The sequence below is a fragment of the Mauremys reevesii genome, linkage group 12 (genome assembly GCF_016161935.1).
Source record: "Mauremys reevesii isolate NIE-2019 linkage group 12, ASM1616193v1, whole genome shotgun sequence".
NCBI lineage: Eukaryota > Metazoa > Chordata > Testudines > Geoemydidae > Mauremys > Mauremys reevesii.
Window position 1 is genome coordinate 4,387,682 of NC_052634.1, and position 15,212 is coordinate 4,402,893.

Here is a 15,212-nt window from a genome sequence, read left to right on the forward strand (position 1 = left end):
CTACCTGCAACTCCAAGTGTGATTTGGCCTTCCTGATTTCACTCCTGCATATGGGTGCCTATCTCCACTCTAAGCCCCATGCAACTCATGAAGTAGGGCAAAGACAGGCATTCAACCATTAATTTGCCTGTAGGGCCCAATCCAGTAAATGTGCTCAGAAAGGGCCTACCAGATTGGGCCCCTCAAGTGAGTACACAAGGTGGGCTGCAGAGGGAAGGGGACCTCCCTTCATAACTTCTCCCAGTGGTTTGGGTGTGGGAACCCCCCAGTTCAAGTCCCTCCTCCACCTGCAGGATTGCCATTTCTCAGGTGAGTGCTCTAACTACTGGGTAATGGGATATGTGGGGCTTCTTCAGTCTCTCTCATTGAAGCTCTTACTCTTGCTAAATAATTCAAGAGTCACTGGGGCCAGAAAAGAGCCAGCAAAACCAATGACGATAGCCCACTGGCTAGAGCATCCCCCATGCTGTGGGAGAGCCAGGCGCCAGTCCCCTTGCTCCCATGACTGACTGGTTTCTGGGATGCTTCATTAAGACACCCTAGCTGGTTGAGTCAGATAGAGGGACAGTATGCTATAGACCACTTCTGCTCTGCTTAAACCCTGCCCCAGACCCAGCCCTCTTGGGGTTGATTTCTGACTGCACAACAAATGGATTCTCCCCTTTCAGTGTTTGCCAGAATTTCTCCCCCACCAAGCTGAATAACTGATCTCAGAGCAAGCACCACCTCTGGAAGTTGAACTGAAATCAACATATGCTAATCAGCCATTCTGCAATCCACAGCTCCATCGCAGCAGCCCAGGACACAGTGATGGGAATCGGGGAGGAGACAGGAAGCAGCCAGGGAAGGATTTTTCAGTGGCTTCTCTTTTGATCAGATTGAACAAGCCAACCCAAAGGGTTATAGATGGAGAATATCTAAATAGACGGGGTGAGAGGAAGTTATTCAGCAGAACCTCAGCTTTTACTGATCATACCCCAGCAGCATGGCAGGGACTCCACTTGGAAAGATCTTGCGTCAATGATCAAGAGCAAACAGCCAGTTAAGCACCACCATGAGTTTAATAGTGAGGCAGAATGACACTAAGGAACCAGCTTCTCATGAAGTTGGGAAATTTCCCTATGAAACTGGTGGTTCACACTGAACTATTTACAATTACACAGTAGTGCTCAGAGGCCACAGGGGAGATTGGGCCCCATTGTGCAGCCTGGATTTGATGGCAGCCACAGGACTTCCCATAATGCATTGCTTCATTCCCGGTAAGCCTGCACACTACTAAGCCACAGCAATACAAATGCTGCCATATTAGGAGAATAGATGGCAGCAAGGAAATCATTTTCACAGCAAAAAGACATGTTTGCAGGTGGCAACTGACAGCATTTCCCCCTCACTAGAGGTTTTGGATCCTTGCCTGAGAATAGCTGTTCCAGCAGGTGGGTCTCTGCAGAGCCAACCCTCCTTGTTCCCTGCAGCTTTGCTGCCAGCTCCAAAAGACAGGGCTTTCTTGTTTGTTGGTTCAATAAAAGCAACATGTTATCCAATTTGTCTGCTGATTTAGTCTAAATTGCATGTGGGATTCACACTGCAGAATGTCTGTGTGTGTAATTAACAGACGAAAATCCTTCTCTTTTTAAAATATAAAAAGTTCTGATTGCCACAGAGATGGGTTTAATAGATTAGCTGGTTAAACCTGCAATTAATGCATATTGACAGCCAAATGTGAAGCTAATATGCAAGTACTAATCTGTCTAGACATTTGTATTTCAAGGGATTTAGTTGCTCACATTCCACGCTCTTTCAGTGAAATTACATATGCTGAAGCTCAAATGTTTCTTGGCGATGTACTGGTTTCAATTAAATTTTCATTGGAAACAGGGAGACTCATGCTGTACACCATGGTTGTTAGGACATTGGTCTGAGGTGTGGAGACCTGGCTTAGCTCATTTCCTGGCCAAATCCTTGAGTTCCAACTTAAATATTCCGGCATACTGCATTGACCTTTACTAGCTTTTGTTTAAGAGGAACAAGACTGAAGGATTGGAAGCTTGGGCACATCACTGCTGACAAGCCGTGTGCGCAAACAGAGAAGCAAGTCTGCTCCTGAACTTTGCAGAGGCTCCCCTCCCCTCCCCGAGAGCCAAAAGCACACATTAGTGATGAGCATCCAGTTTCTGTAACCCCTTCATGCATGCGTGGGGAAGGCACAGTCATGAGCCAGTGCTGCTGCTTCTACACCACTGCTCCCTTCAGAGGGAATCAGCCATGAGGAAAGAGGGAAGGAGGTTTCCATTGCTCAATGACATTCAAACCATGCACTCTCCCATCATGTCAGCCACTCCAGGAGTGAGGAATCTTGGACAGCTCAAGCCATGGGGGAAGGAATGAGCCAAAGGAAAAAACAAGCTTAGTTTTCATCTACTCCATTGTTTCTGGCCTCCTACAAAGCATTCACTTGCATCACCTAGAATCTATTTCCTCCTCTCTCCTAAATATAAACACAAATACAAAGATGCATCAATCTAGCTAGATTCTGGGACTGCCTGAGGTGCCAGATTAAACTGCCACCTTCCTAAGCAGTATTTGTACACTGTACAGGGGAAGAGGTGCCCAGGAGCTTCCCTGATGGTGACTCAGAACAGTTTCAAAGCTTACAGCAGCCTGGGACCTTCCCACCAAGTCTGATCTCAGCTCCTAACTGTATCGGCTCCAAAGGGGAGCTTCCTCTCCCTCATGGACTGAAGGCCAACCCTGACTCCCACTGGCCTTTCATGGAATTCTGATCCCCCTCTTCCTATGGAGGTGCCCCAACAGGCAAAATTCCCATTTGCTCCACTCCAGCCTGGAGGCTCAGTGGACAGCTTTTTGCCTGGGGCCTACATTTGACCTGATCAGCTTTTGAGACCCTACCAGAAGTTTAAACTCTCGCTGAGACTCAGATCATTGGAACACACAAGCCTCCCCATCACAGCAAGGGGCAGTCCCCAGAGAAGGAATCCGTGTACTAGGGACCCTTAAATCTCTGACCTCAGGCCCCCCTATGCCCTTGGTTGAAATTCTGCATTTTCAGATACAGAGCAGAGCCTGCCTTGGGAATTGCTCTCCCCTGATATGCAACCTTCTCTCCAAATGGGAGAGTATTCTGGTGACTCTGCTAGTTAGCCCTGGATAAAACATGTACCTGAGTTAAAACTGGATGATTTACTGTCACCACATTTGAAAACAGATTTTTGCCTTTAATTTGACAGCCATCCCTATGGCCTGTTTGAGTTCTGTCTCTGGTCACCCTGACGAACAATGGCATGGGACAATTTGCATCTCATTGGCAAAAGCCTCTCAGCCGCAAATGTGCACTTGTTGCATTTTAGAGATGCTTCTTGGTTTGGCAGCTGATATTAACTACTCTAAATTAGTGGCTGTTTAGTCATTTTCTATCCACCCATGTCAGCCTTGTCCCAAAGAACTTCACATGGAACACATTCCCCTCCATTTGAACAAGCATGTGTTGGACAGTGAAGCGTAAAAGAGACCTAGCAGTTAATCCAGTGAATACAACTGTGTAGAGAGTGCTGCACATGGTCATCACCCTGTTGGAAAATTTGCTGTAAAGACGCTGGCAAGTGCCTTCCAGCAGTTGCTGCCCAAATTAAACAGGTCTCTGGGAATCTCAGAACAACTGTCTGGGTCAGCATTTGATCTATAGTCCAGAGAAGTCTAGACTAGCTGCTGATGATTAAAGGAAAGCTTCCGTTTGTTCTTGTAAGCTTCAGAGAGAAATCCTCCACATCAGCCAGACGCATACAAGGCCAGCCCAAGTCTTCAACAGCAGCCAGAACACATTGCAGACCCAGGTGCACTTGTGAAGTGGATTCATCAGTAGCATCAAAGGCCAAGCAGAGCTGTAGTTAAGACTTTCCATTGAGCCCCTTTTCCATTTTTAAAAACACATACAGACCCCATACATGACTTATCTCCTCAATGCTTAATCAGCAGGGGGAGGAGGGGCAGAGGGGGAGGAGGAGAGGAATTGGTTTCATGTCTTTCACTTTGAATTATTCCTGCTCTGACCTTCTCCTACACCCCAGCACGTATTTTGCATTTCACAAGCTGTGCTTGAACAATGAGGCCCTGGATATTATTCAGGAACCTTTTTTAAAAAGGGAACAGTAAGCATTAATAAGTGTTTCACATTTGCAACAATTCAAAGGTGTAATCCCTGTGAGCAACTGTTTTTAATTAGAAGTGTAATTAAAAACAATCTTTTCATATGTCCTCTAAAGCCTTTGAAGATCATTTTAAAAGCAAGCAAGGGACAAGGCTTCACAAGTGAACTGGAAATTGAGATCTAGCCAAGTGAACGCCATCTTGAGCAGTCAAATGACAGGTGTTCCAAGGTTAAGTTAAATCATTTTTATGGCTGAGTATTTGCCTTTTATCTCTCTTCAAAAAGGGACCCAAAGTGCAGGGGCGGCTCTAGACATTTCACTGCCCCAAGCATGGCGCTCTGCCGGTCACCAGTCCCGCAGCTCCGGTGGACCTCCCGCAAGCGTGCCACACCTGTGGGAGGTCCACCAGAGCCACGGGACCAGCGGACCCTCCTCAGGCATGCCGCCGAAGGCTGCCTGCCTGCCGCCCTTTCAGCAACCAGCAGAGCGCCCCCCGCAGCATGCTGCCCCAAGCACACGCTTGGCATGCTGGGGCCTGGAGCCACCCCTGACAAAATGACTGCAAATGAGAGGAATCAGGGAAGGTTCGTGTGCAGCGTCTGGAGCTTAGAACTACAAGGCTGGACTTGTGCCTGACCTCAGTAGTGACTGCACAATTGAATGCAGGTCACTTCATCTCATTGCACTCCAATGTATCCTCTGTAAAATGGAGATATGATCACAGTGAACCCTTCTGGCCTGGCCTTGGAATCTATGAATAATAGTCATTGCTTTATATAGTGAATGATTAATTGCCACACCACTTCTGGGAGATAGTATTGGTAATCACACACCCCCCACACCCATTTTAAAGACAGCAAAGCAGACACTGCAGACAGAAGTTAAGGCCACATTCAAAACACATTATTAGGGACCAATGCACCAGCCAGAGATGCCACAATTGATCGTGTTGCACCAGGCATTGTGTAGTGAAGTTCCCAGATCCAGCTCATCCTCCAAATCCACTCAAGGGCTACCACTGATTCTGAGCACCTGCATTTTGCATGCTTGCCCTGATGCAGCTTGCATCTGATTTTTAGAGGTGCCAATCAGCTGCAGCTCCAGCCACTCAGCACCTTGGGAAATCAAATGCAAAGGATCCAAAGTTGAATAATTCAAAGATTTCTGTTCTGCTTTTCAAAAGTTGGCTGCAGTTCACTTGCTTAAGGCCAGACTCTGAATCTGTGATGGAGACCGTCCTAGGAAACTGGAATTCTTGTCTCTCAAGTATGTACTTGTACCACTAGACTCAGTACCAGCAACAATGCTCACCTACCTTCTTGTGAGTCTTAGCTAATGAATATTGGTAGGATACTTGAGGGAAGGCAAAGAATTAGCAGCATAAGACTACAGTAACTCTCCAGATGGGTGCTTCAGGCAGATTTCTTCACCTGGGTCCTTTTTCCTGGTGTCCATGTGTTAGCATCTGCAATCAGGAGCTTTCTATTAAGGGCTTGATCCTGCACTTGGTGTACATAGGTGCTGAGTCAACTTTTCATCTGGATGTGTTTAAGAATAGTCATCCATTCTCTACCTAGGGGGCAGAGCCTTGCTAATCCCTAGGGAATTCTCACCTGCACTTCCACCACCAGTCCAGTTTCAGTGAAAAGCCCAAGGGGATTCAGCCATAAACTAGTCGTACTGCCCTTCTCGCAGACTGTTGAGAGCCTTTTGTCCAATCACAGATGGGAGAGATGCTCTGAGCACTTATGTAGCCAGGATAATCATCAGTTACATGGAAACTGACTCACTGAAGGGTGGGTAAATGCTTTAACAGGGCCTTGGGGAAGCTTCTCCAATAAAAGGAACTTGCACTGACCTCAGGCAAAATATACCAAGGAGCCACTTAACATCTCTGCGTGTTATTTCGGCTGTTTAGCCAAGCAAGGAAGAGACGAGCACCTCACACTGACGTCTGCAGCAAGAACAAGAGAAACACCCCTTCCATGAGACTATGCAAGGAGGAGTTCGAGCAAAAGCCAACAACTATTTCTCTAGCAATTTTAATTGCAGATGTGGTGTTGGGATAAGAAGACCCTGCAACATGCATGTTTCAGATACTTCCCTGCTCTGACAGCCTCATGTCCTTGGGCTGTATCCTCCTCTCAGCCACAAATCCCAAGGGACTCCATAAGACAACGGAATTGATGCCACCATTGTAAACAGGGTGCAGCAGGGAGCAGATACTCTCAGGGAGCAAACATGCTGTCTTCAGGGAAACACCTTCGGGCAGTAAATAAAGGCAAGAAAATGAAGAAAATCATGGGGGAGCAAAACTGAAAACTTTAAACATTCTGTTTAGAAGCTCCCCTTTCAGTGAAGTTGATGATCTAAATGTCACATGCACAAACAATCTGCAATCAGGGATTCAAGATTCTCATACAAGTTTGTTCTCTTCTCCTCCCACCCCAGAAAAAGAACAAAGACAAACAAAGCCCTCAATTTGATTCAGCTACCACAGCCAGGGTCTCCACCCAGGGATTATTTTGGTGATCATTTCTTTGCCTGTAGCTGTTTTAGGCAACACATGCACATGAAACCAAGGAGGAAAAAACTTCAGTCTTCTAGTCAAGAGAAAACCCCCACAGATGTTTAAATGGCAACAACCCAATTTAATCCCTGGCAGGCAGAGCTATTCAGAACATTCAACTAATTATAAGGTGAGGAAACTGTCAATATAAAATGGGTGTCAAAGGCACATGGAAACTGCTGGTGTCATTTTTTTCTGTAGAGCTACAAGGCTCAGAAATGTCAAGTCAAAATTTCATTTTGAAACAATTCCCAGCTATTTTATCTAGTGACAAGTATTTTTGTTCAGCACAGGTTTTGAGGAGACAAGCAGGTTTCTTTTATAAAATGCTCCTTCACCCCAGGAGTCAGACCACACTACCAATCTGACACTACCTCCCCCACCCTTTAAAGGGAGACTTGAATATTTAAATATTCAAAAGAGGAAATAATGGTTGAATACAGCATAGAGTTTTCCCAGCCAGGATACCCATCCTCTCCCCCCATTCTCTATTCTGTTTAGATTTTATACCATGGCAATGACCATTAGTACTAGACTCTTCACAGTTGAAATAAATTGGCCTCTATTTTCAGAAGGCAGATGAGGTCCTCTCTTGTATTGGACCAACTTCTGGTGCGAAAAGCCTTTCATTTTGCAGAGCTCTCTTCTTCAGGTCTGGGAAAGATATTCAGAGCATCACAGCTAAATACAAGCTGGAAGAGAATGTTTCCTACTTGCACTAACCAATCAAAGGGACCATTCAAGTCAATGAGGCCTATTGAGAAGAGGTATTGCCTAATGGTTACAGTACTGTCTATGACTTGGGAGACCTGGATTTAATTCCCTGTTCTATCACCAACTCCATGTGACCTCTGGACAAGTTGCCTACTTTCTGTGCTGCAGTTTCTGATCTGTACAATGGGGATAACAGCTCTGCCTTTCCTCCTAGGGGTGCTGTGAGGAGAAATAGCTTGAACCATGAGCCACTCATACTATAGCAAAGGGGCCACAGAGGGGTTCTCCAATTCAAATTCTGAAGACATCTTAGAGAAGCCTTTTTCCAGAGGGTGGCTGCTCAGCACTTTCAGCAAAATCAGGGTTCTTTCAGGTGTCTGAAGTTGGGCACCTCAAAATGAGGAACCCTCAAAATCACTAGTCAATTTTAAAAATGTAGGCTTTATGTCTAGAGATAAAGATGTATCCTTTCCCTTCCTCGCATAGCAAGCAAGTGGTGTGCGTGTTCTCATTATGGCAGGTAACTGCCAAAGAAGGGCACCTGGCATTTGGACAGAGCTGATAGCAATTCTTGGTTTGGCAGGTGCCATTTGTAAAGTCCCTTCTCTGAATCTATGGAACTGAAACCAAATCTTCTGTGGTTGTCAGAAGACTACAGGAGCTACCTTAGATTACATCATATCCCAATGCCACTGATACCTCAGGGTGCCCAGTGAGCTGGTGTGTAATTGCATACATCACCCTAGTCCACCCAGCCAACTGTATAGATGGTACAACCATCCCTTTGGCCTTTGCAGGACAAATGGAGAAGGCAATTTGAAATCATGTGGAATTAGTTTCTCAGACCTAAGCAACATCCCATCGTCTAAACTTAATCTCATTATTCAGCATGTTTGCTGTTAATCATGACCAGTAACAGTGATATTGAAACAGGTTTGAATGGGATGGATCGACACTGAGGGGCCTCCCTAAGAACGAGGGGGAAAGGGAAGGTGGGAAGTAAAGGTTTTACTCTTTGCAGCAAATACTTGACTCACTCAGGATATTGGCCCCCACTGTACTAAAAGAAAGGGTGTAACATTTGCATTTTTGCATAGTTTTAGCACTGCCATCTAGGGGTCTCAAAGCACAAATTCAGCATCACAACAACTTTATGTAGATCATGTTTGATTCCCCATTTTGCAGAAAGGTAAAACTGAGTCCCAAAGCCATGATGTAACTTGCTTGAGGTCATATGGCATCCCCTGGACAAAGGAGTGAAGCCAGGATTCCTTAGTCACAGGCCCAGGTCAAGACGAAGCATAGCAAGCCATGGAGATGTAAATGGGACTGCTAAGTGTCTCATCCCAGTGTCTTATTAGACATCAGAGCAGTGATATCTTTGCACATGCCAAACCCTTGGATGTCATCCTGTCACTGAATCAATAATGAAATCTAAATAACCTCTGACTTGATAAACAGCATTCTAGCAGCTACAGCCCGTATACTCCATTACCAAATTAAAAGCATCCCAGACCTATTGTACCACACTACATTTTGCACTTAGCAGAAGCATCATTTGATGAGAACTTCAGAAGATTTGTGTATCCCTAGTGCTTAGTTCTGTGCCCCCACCATAGGAAAATGCTGGTTCATTGCTGACCTGTGGAACATTTTGCTTTAATCTAATGCTTTGTGCTTTTCCCCAGTACCAATTCATAGAGAAATATTTTAAACTTCACAACTGAGTCATGAGTTGTGGTTGTCTTCACATCAGCTGAGCTGCAAGTGCCCCTCAAATGGCATCTAACTCATTAAAAGATACACATTCAGTCCATTTAGCAGGAAATGACCATCCTGTGTTTTCAGGCACACTTTGTAGGTTTCAGACAATAGATTATGAACAAACAAGGCCTGTAGAACTAAGAATTTGGCTGTCATGTAAGCAAGTGACTCACAAGCTTTTCATCTCCCCCTATGAGTTACATGGGGCAGCTGGTGATATGCAAATGGAACAGCACTTCAATGCACAGGTGTCAAATGCTGTGCTCTGCTGGCACTCAGCTCACAGGCAAACATGGTCAAGGGGCTTTCACACAGACATCAACAAATCATCCAGGAGATGGAGATATCAGATAGCCAGGCTCAAATCAGAAGAGGTGCCCATAACATCTGATACCACAAGAAATCTCTCCCACCTGAGAATAGCTTATTGATTGCAAAGTGAATCATATGTACCAAGATGTTTTTAAAAGCTTATAGAAAACAGCTCTTCTGCACTGCAGTAACTTGTGGATCACACACTCGCTGGTGTAAATGATAGCTCTTGAAGCTGATGGATCTACTGTTTTACATCACTTGATAATCTGGCCCCATGTGTGCAATTACCACCTACACTATGAGAAACAGAGCCAGAGCCCCAGCAGGTTCACATCAGCACAATTCTGATTTCTACTGTAAATCAGTGTAGCTACATCAGCTGAGGAACTGGCTCCATAGTTAGTGTTGATTGATATTACCTGTGAATCTGAGCCTGAACAATTAGCATTAACAATGGCATTTAATGTTGCCATTTAAAATTGTGTTTTTAATTCCCCTTCTCCCTCCCACACCCTGTGTTTAATTTCAGAGACAACAGAACTCGAGACCCTTTGGCACATCCAGATGGGAAATGGTTCGAATGCATTACTTTCCAGGATCTAATTCCCTGTTATTGCATCAGACTAGATTCAGGGGTTCTCAACCAATTTCTGGAGGCCTCAAAGTCAAGCCTACAGGAAATGTCCTCAACAATAAGACTTTCCATCACTATCTGGGACAGATCAATGGGAGGTTTTCCTCATTTTCAGGCTAATGTTTTATTTTCTTAAGCCTAAACTATTTGAAGGAGACATTTACTGTACAGATTGGGGTAGCTCTTTTGGCTTGTCACTGTAGAATTAGATTTTGGATTTGATTTAGTTTAATCCTTTAATTTCTCTGGTTTCTTCTAGACATTTCAGTTCATGGCAACAAAACAGGTGAAAAGCTAATCAATCATGAACCACTTGCAATAGAAAATATCAAGAAGTGGCGTTCTTTCATGTGCTATTCAACAGAAATTGAACTTAACCTTCCACAGAAAAGCCAAACATTGCTGCTCAAGTGAGACATGAAAACCTCCCTCAATCCCTGGAAGAGTGATTTTTCTAAATTTAAAGTTAAGGCTGCTGTTTTAGGGTCACTGTGCCCAGTACCATAAATGAGAGGCTGTTTCAGAAATAAGGGTCAGTGCAGACTAATGTAGAAATTAATTGCAGGCAGCTTGGCAATCATGACTATGCCAATCACATGCCATTCTCAGCTACAGACCTCAAATCTTAAAGAGGAAGACACTGTCTTCATTTTACAGATGTGCTTTAGTTTCCTCAAGAGGTGATGAGACTTACCCAAGGTCATAAGTAGGTCAGTGGTAGAACCAAGAATAAAACCTACGTCTCCTGACTCCAACCCCAGGACTCTATGCACTGGTCCATGCAGCTGAAGGTCTCTCCTAACTCAAGACTGGAGTCTATCGGATTACTGAGCTTGTCTCCACAAAACAGTCTCTAGGTTGTGTGAAAGGTCACTCCACCTGTCAAACACCACCTCCAGACTTTGGAAAATTAGGCATTGTAATACATTACTTGAATAATTAATCAAACCTGCAATTAAGGTTTTAGTGCAATCTCCCTTGCTAACATATTTCAAACAATTGTAATTTAAAAATCCAAGTCATTTTTCTGGTTAACTTTGTATATATAATCTTGAAAAACCATTCAAGGCATGCTTAATAGTTAGATTAGTTCTACTGCTCAGAAGACTACGCCTCTGCTGGCGTGTGTGTTCAGTGGCTCAGAAAGATTTTTGCCAAGTGTACGTGCAGGAACAGTATAGTAAATAGTCAGTGAGCCCTCTAGTGGTGCTCACTGTTGTGTTTTAGAAGCCCCCCAAAACCCAGCCAGGAGAGCAGGGTCCATGTAGCTAATTCTTGAGTAACATTCACAAGTGAAAGTTGCTCTAGCATGTTCTGTATTGTCAGCAAACCTGATTATCTGGACCCCACTGTGCCAGTGTGGTTTTCATATTATGTTTGTAGTATAAGAGCAAGACACAATAAGCATGCTATGGGTAGAAGCTGCTGGCCCCACAGCCTGAAGTCCTGCATATCCACAGAGCAATTAAGGCAAAAGGCCTGATCCAACACAATCACCAGGAAGATCCCCATTGACAAGAGCAGACTCCCAATACACTCTGCCCATGTTATCTAAACCCACCTCAGTTTGGCTTTGGTCTTATTGAGGATTAGGAACAATTTTGCCTCGGGACTGATTATCCCTTAACTGCCAGGTTATGTCCCCTTTTTCTGAAACAGGTGGATATTGGACTAGCATCCCTTGGGCCCATCCAGCCTGACAATTCCTATTTCCCACAGGACAATCAACTGCCATTCTTAGAAATGCATTGAGTTCTTCTTTTGCTACAAAGAATGAACCCAATTCGACATGCAATGACCTAGCTGACCACTAAAGTCAATAGGAGACATCTATGGAAAGAAGGTAGCTGCCTTCTGTGTATTAGTTCAAACTATTCTATAGATTTTGCCCATCCAGCCCACATCACATCTGAATCTATAATTAATCCCTGCTTGAGCCTTTCACATCTGGAGAGTTCAAAGGAACGACTGTGGCGGGTTGTGAGACTCCACTCAAGAATAAATCTGAACAGCGTTTCTCAAAGGAACAGAAAGCACCTGTCTGCACAGAGGGATTCATTAGATCAGACAACTAGTTCTTCCCTCTTCACTAAGGTGAAATGAAGACAGGGAACGTTCTGCAAATCCAAGTCCTGTGCAGACAAGGAGATTTCTGACTATTCCCTTAGCAGACAGTGTCCTGAACTCAGTCTTCTGCTGTCTTTAAAGCTATGTGTGGGGCTTAGAAAATTTTTGGTCCATTTGCTGCAATGAATCCAGGATACAGAAGGGCAGCAAGCTGCACCCCTTTGGGCTGCCATCAGACAAACACCGGGGAGATGTTAACTGGGGTTGTATTTTTAAAAAATCCACGGGCTAAAAATTATATTGGTCCCAGCCCGGCCCAAACCACTTGCAGGATGGTTGCTAGCCCCAAAATAATGAGAAAACACGTAAGGAAGATGAAAGCACAAGCTCTCACTCCCAGCCATGGAGAGACCAACTCTGGTCCACAGGTCCCAGCGAGGGCCTCCAATGCAGTCGATTGTTTTGGAGGCAGGCATGATTGGGTAACAAGGTAAGCATGCCGCCAGCAAGGGCCCCTTTGGGCTGTAAATTAGTTATACTGGGCTCTGGGCAAGAATTTCCAATAGACAAGGGGAAACTAAGCTATGGTGATTGACATTCCCTCCTCATGCACCTCCATGAATCCTGATTAAGGAGAGTGAATGCCTCTGGTGCTACTCAGAAACCAGTCAGGCAAGCAGCATCCAGGGGAAGAGGGAAAATGATAAAATTGGATTTAGGGTGCAGATAGTGCCACAGATATAGATGGCACATTTGGAGAAGAATGCAGCATCTGGTCAAGATGGCGCATGGAGCAGGGGAAGGATCCTTACCTTGCGCTCATCTCGATCAAGGGCAGAGGGAGAGTAATCAAACTGTAAACAGCCTATAGCATCTGATCTTCAGTACCAAAGTAGTCTCATTTTGCTGCCCAGTCACAGGCTACAAGGAAGGATCCACCCCCAATAATGTCAAGTTCTTTATGTAGGCAGGAGCCAGATTTTAATACAGGAGATCCTCCCCACTCTGTACTGTAGAGATGGCACCAAGATTGGGCAATTCAGACCCAGATCACAACAGATTTCAATCCAAAATCTTCACCCCACCATTAGACTTACTTCAATGTAGGATGGTGTCCAATTAACTAGCATGGGAAAAATCATGGCAGAGGAAGTGCTCTGGAGGGGCACGGGTATCCCTGTTCTCCCCCTACACTTATGTCCATCACCTCAGTGGCTGAGGCTAGATTGCCTTTAGCCTTCCCAATGGGAGGAACTTAGTGACGTTCTTCACATTCAATTCCACCTTCCACTGTATGCTACAGACATGGGCAGTTACTGGAGCCCTCAGAGAGAATCAGGCAGCACCACTGGGCTAAGCAAGCACAGGATGGTAAATTAAGGTAAGAAGGGACCATTCGGATAATCCTGTCTGACCTTCTGTATAATGCATTGTACTACATGACTTGAATAATTAATCAAACCTGCAATTAAGGCCAGAGAATTTTATCCGGTAATTCCTGTAGTGAGGAAATCACTGTATGAAATTCATGAAAACAAGAAGAAAGTGGTAGATTGTGCTTTGCAACAGAAGCAATGTTTATTTTCAGAAACTTTTTAAAGCAGCATGTCTTTCAAGCACTAGGAACCCACAAAGATCCGTATGTTACTCCCTGTTCTGGCCATGCAAGTCTCAATTGTCCTCCTTCCCCCACAAAAAAATCATGCCTATATTCTGAAACAAAAAATCCATGACTTCAGCAGCCTAGTATACTTGTGAACAGCAACCCTAAAAGGGAAGAAGGATCATTGTTATTAATGCACTGGACTGGGACTCTGGAGATCTGACTCTTCGGTAAGCTTCCTATTTGACCTTGGGCAAGTCACTGAAACTTCTCAGTTTCTCATGAGAAACAGGATGACACTTCCTCCCAACCTTTGTCTTGCAGAGTTTACAATGTAAGTTGGCAATGCAGGAAACTGCCTCTCCCTATGTGTTTGTACAGCACCTAGCACAGTGGGGCCCTGATCTTGATTGCAATCCTCCAAGTGCCACCTTCATACAAGAAAGTTATTCATAGTCAGTATTAGTGCTGTGAGAACCAGAATCTGTTTCACAGGAAACAGCAATGTCAAAATTTGAACTATAAACAGGTCAGTCTCATATTGGAAAGATGCTGGCACCAAAACAATTTGTAAACACCTACAGGATAATAGGGTGATAAGGAATTGTCAGTATGGACTTGTCAAGAATAAATGACCCCAAACCTTCTTTGACAGGGTTATGGCCTAGTCAATAGGGAGAAGCAGGTATATTGTTGATTTTAAACAGATTTTTTCAAACAATCCCACATATCATAAGCAAACTAGGGAAATACAGTCTAGATGAAGTTACTATATAGTGGGTGCAAAACTGGTTGAAAAACTAGAGTTATCTATGGTTTGCTGTCAAAGTGGGAGGACATGTCTAGGTTGGTCCTTAAGAGGCAGGACTGGGTATGGTACTATTTAATACTTCATTAATGACTTAGACAAGGTGAAGAGTGGGCTTTTAAAGAGCGTAGATGACACCAAGTTGAGAGGACCTGCAAGTATTTGAGGACAGAGCTAGTGTCTAAAAGGACCTTGATAAAACTGGAGATTTGGTCTGAAGTCAGTTAGATAAACTTGGTAAAAACAAAGGCAAAGTTTGTCACTTAAGGAAAAATCAAAGACAAAATGGGGAGTAACTGGCTAGGTGGTCCTGCTGCTGGAAAGGATCTGGGGTTATAGTGGATCAAACGGAAAATGTGACCCAGTTGCAAAAGATGCAGAATTCTGGGGTATTAACAAGACCAGTGAGACAGACCTGGGAAGTAACTGTCCCTCTCTGCTCAGCACTTGTGAAGTTTCAGCTGAAGTATTTGTCCAGTTCTTGGTGCCACACATTAAAGATGCAGACAAATTGGAGAAAGTCCCGAGGAGCAACAAAAATGATAAGACTTAGAAAAACCTGACCTATGAGGAAA

General features: G+C 44.4%; 1 long non-coding RNA gene across 2 annotated transcripts in view; it reads right to left on the minus strand.

The window, feature by feature from the left end:
* LOC120375495 overlaps window positions 1–15,212 on the minus strand; it is a 62,289-nt gene that overhangs the window by 31,925 nt on the left and 15,152 nt on the right. The window contains exon 3 of one of the 2 annotated variants that reach the window (XR_005586580.1): window positions 4,662–6,425. The exons of the other annotated variant lie outside the window; for it this stretch is intronic. This is a non-coding gene — a long non-coding RNA (uncharacterized LOC120375495). Of the gene's footprint in view, window positions 1–4,661; window positions 6,426–15,212 lie in introns of those variants that run through there. 2 annotated transcript variants of the gene reach the window in all.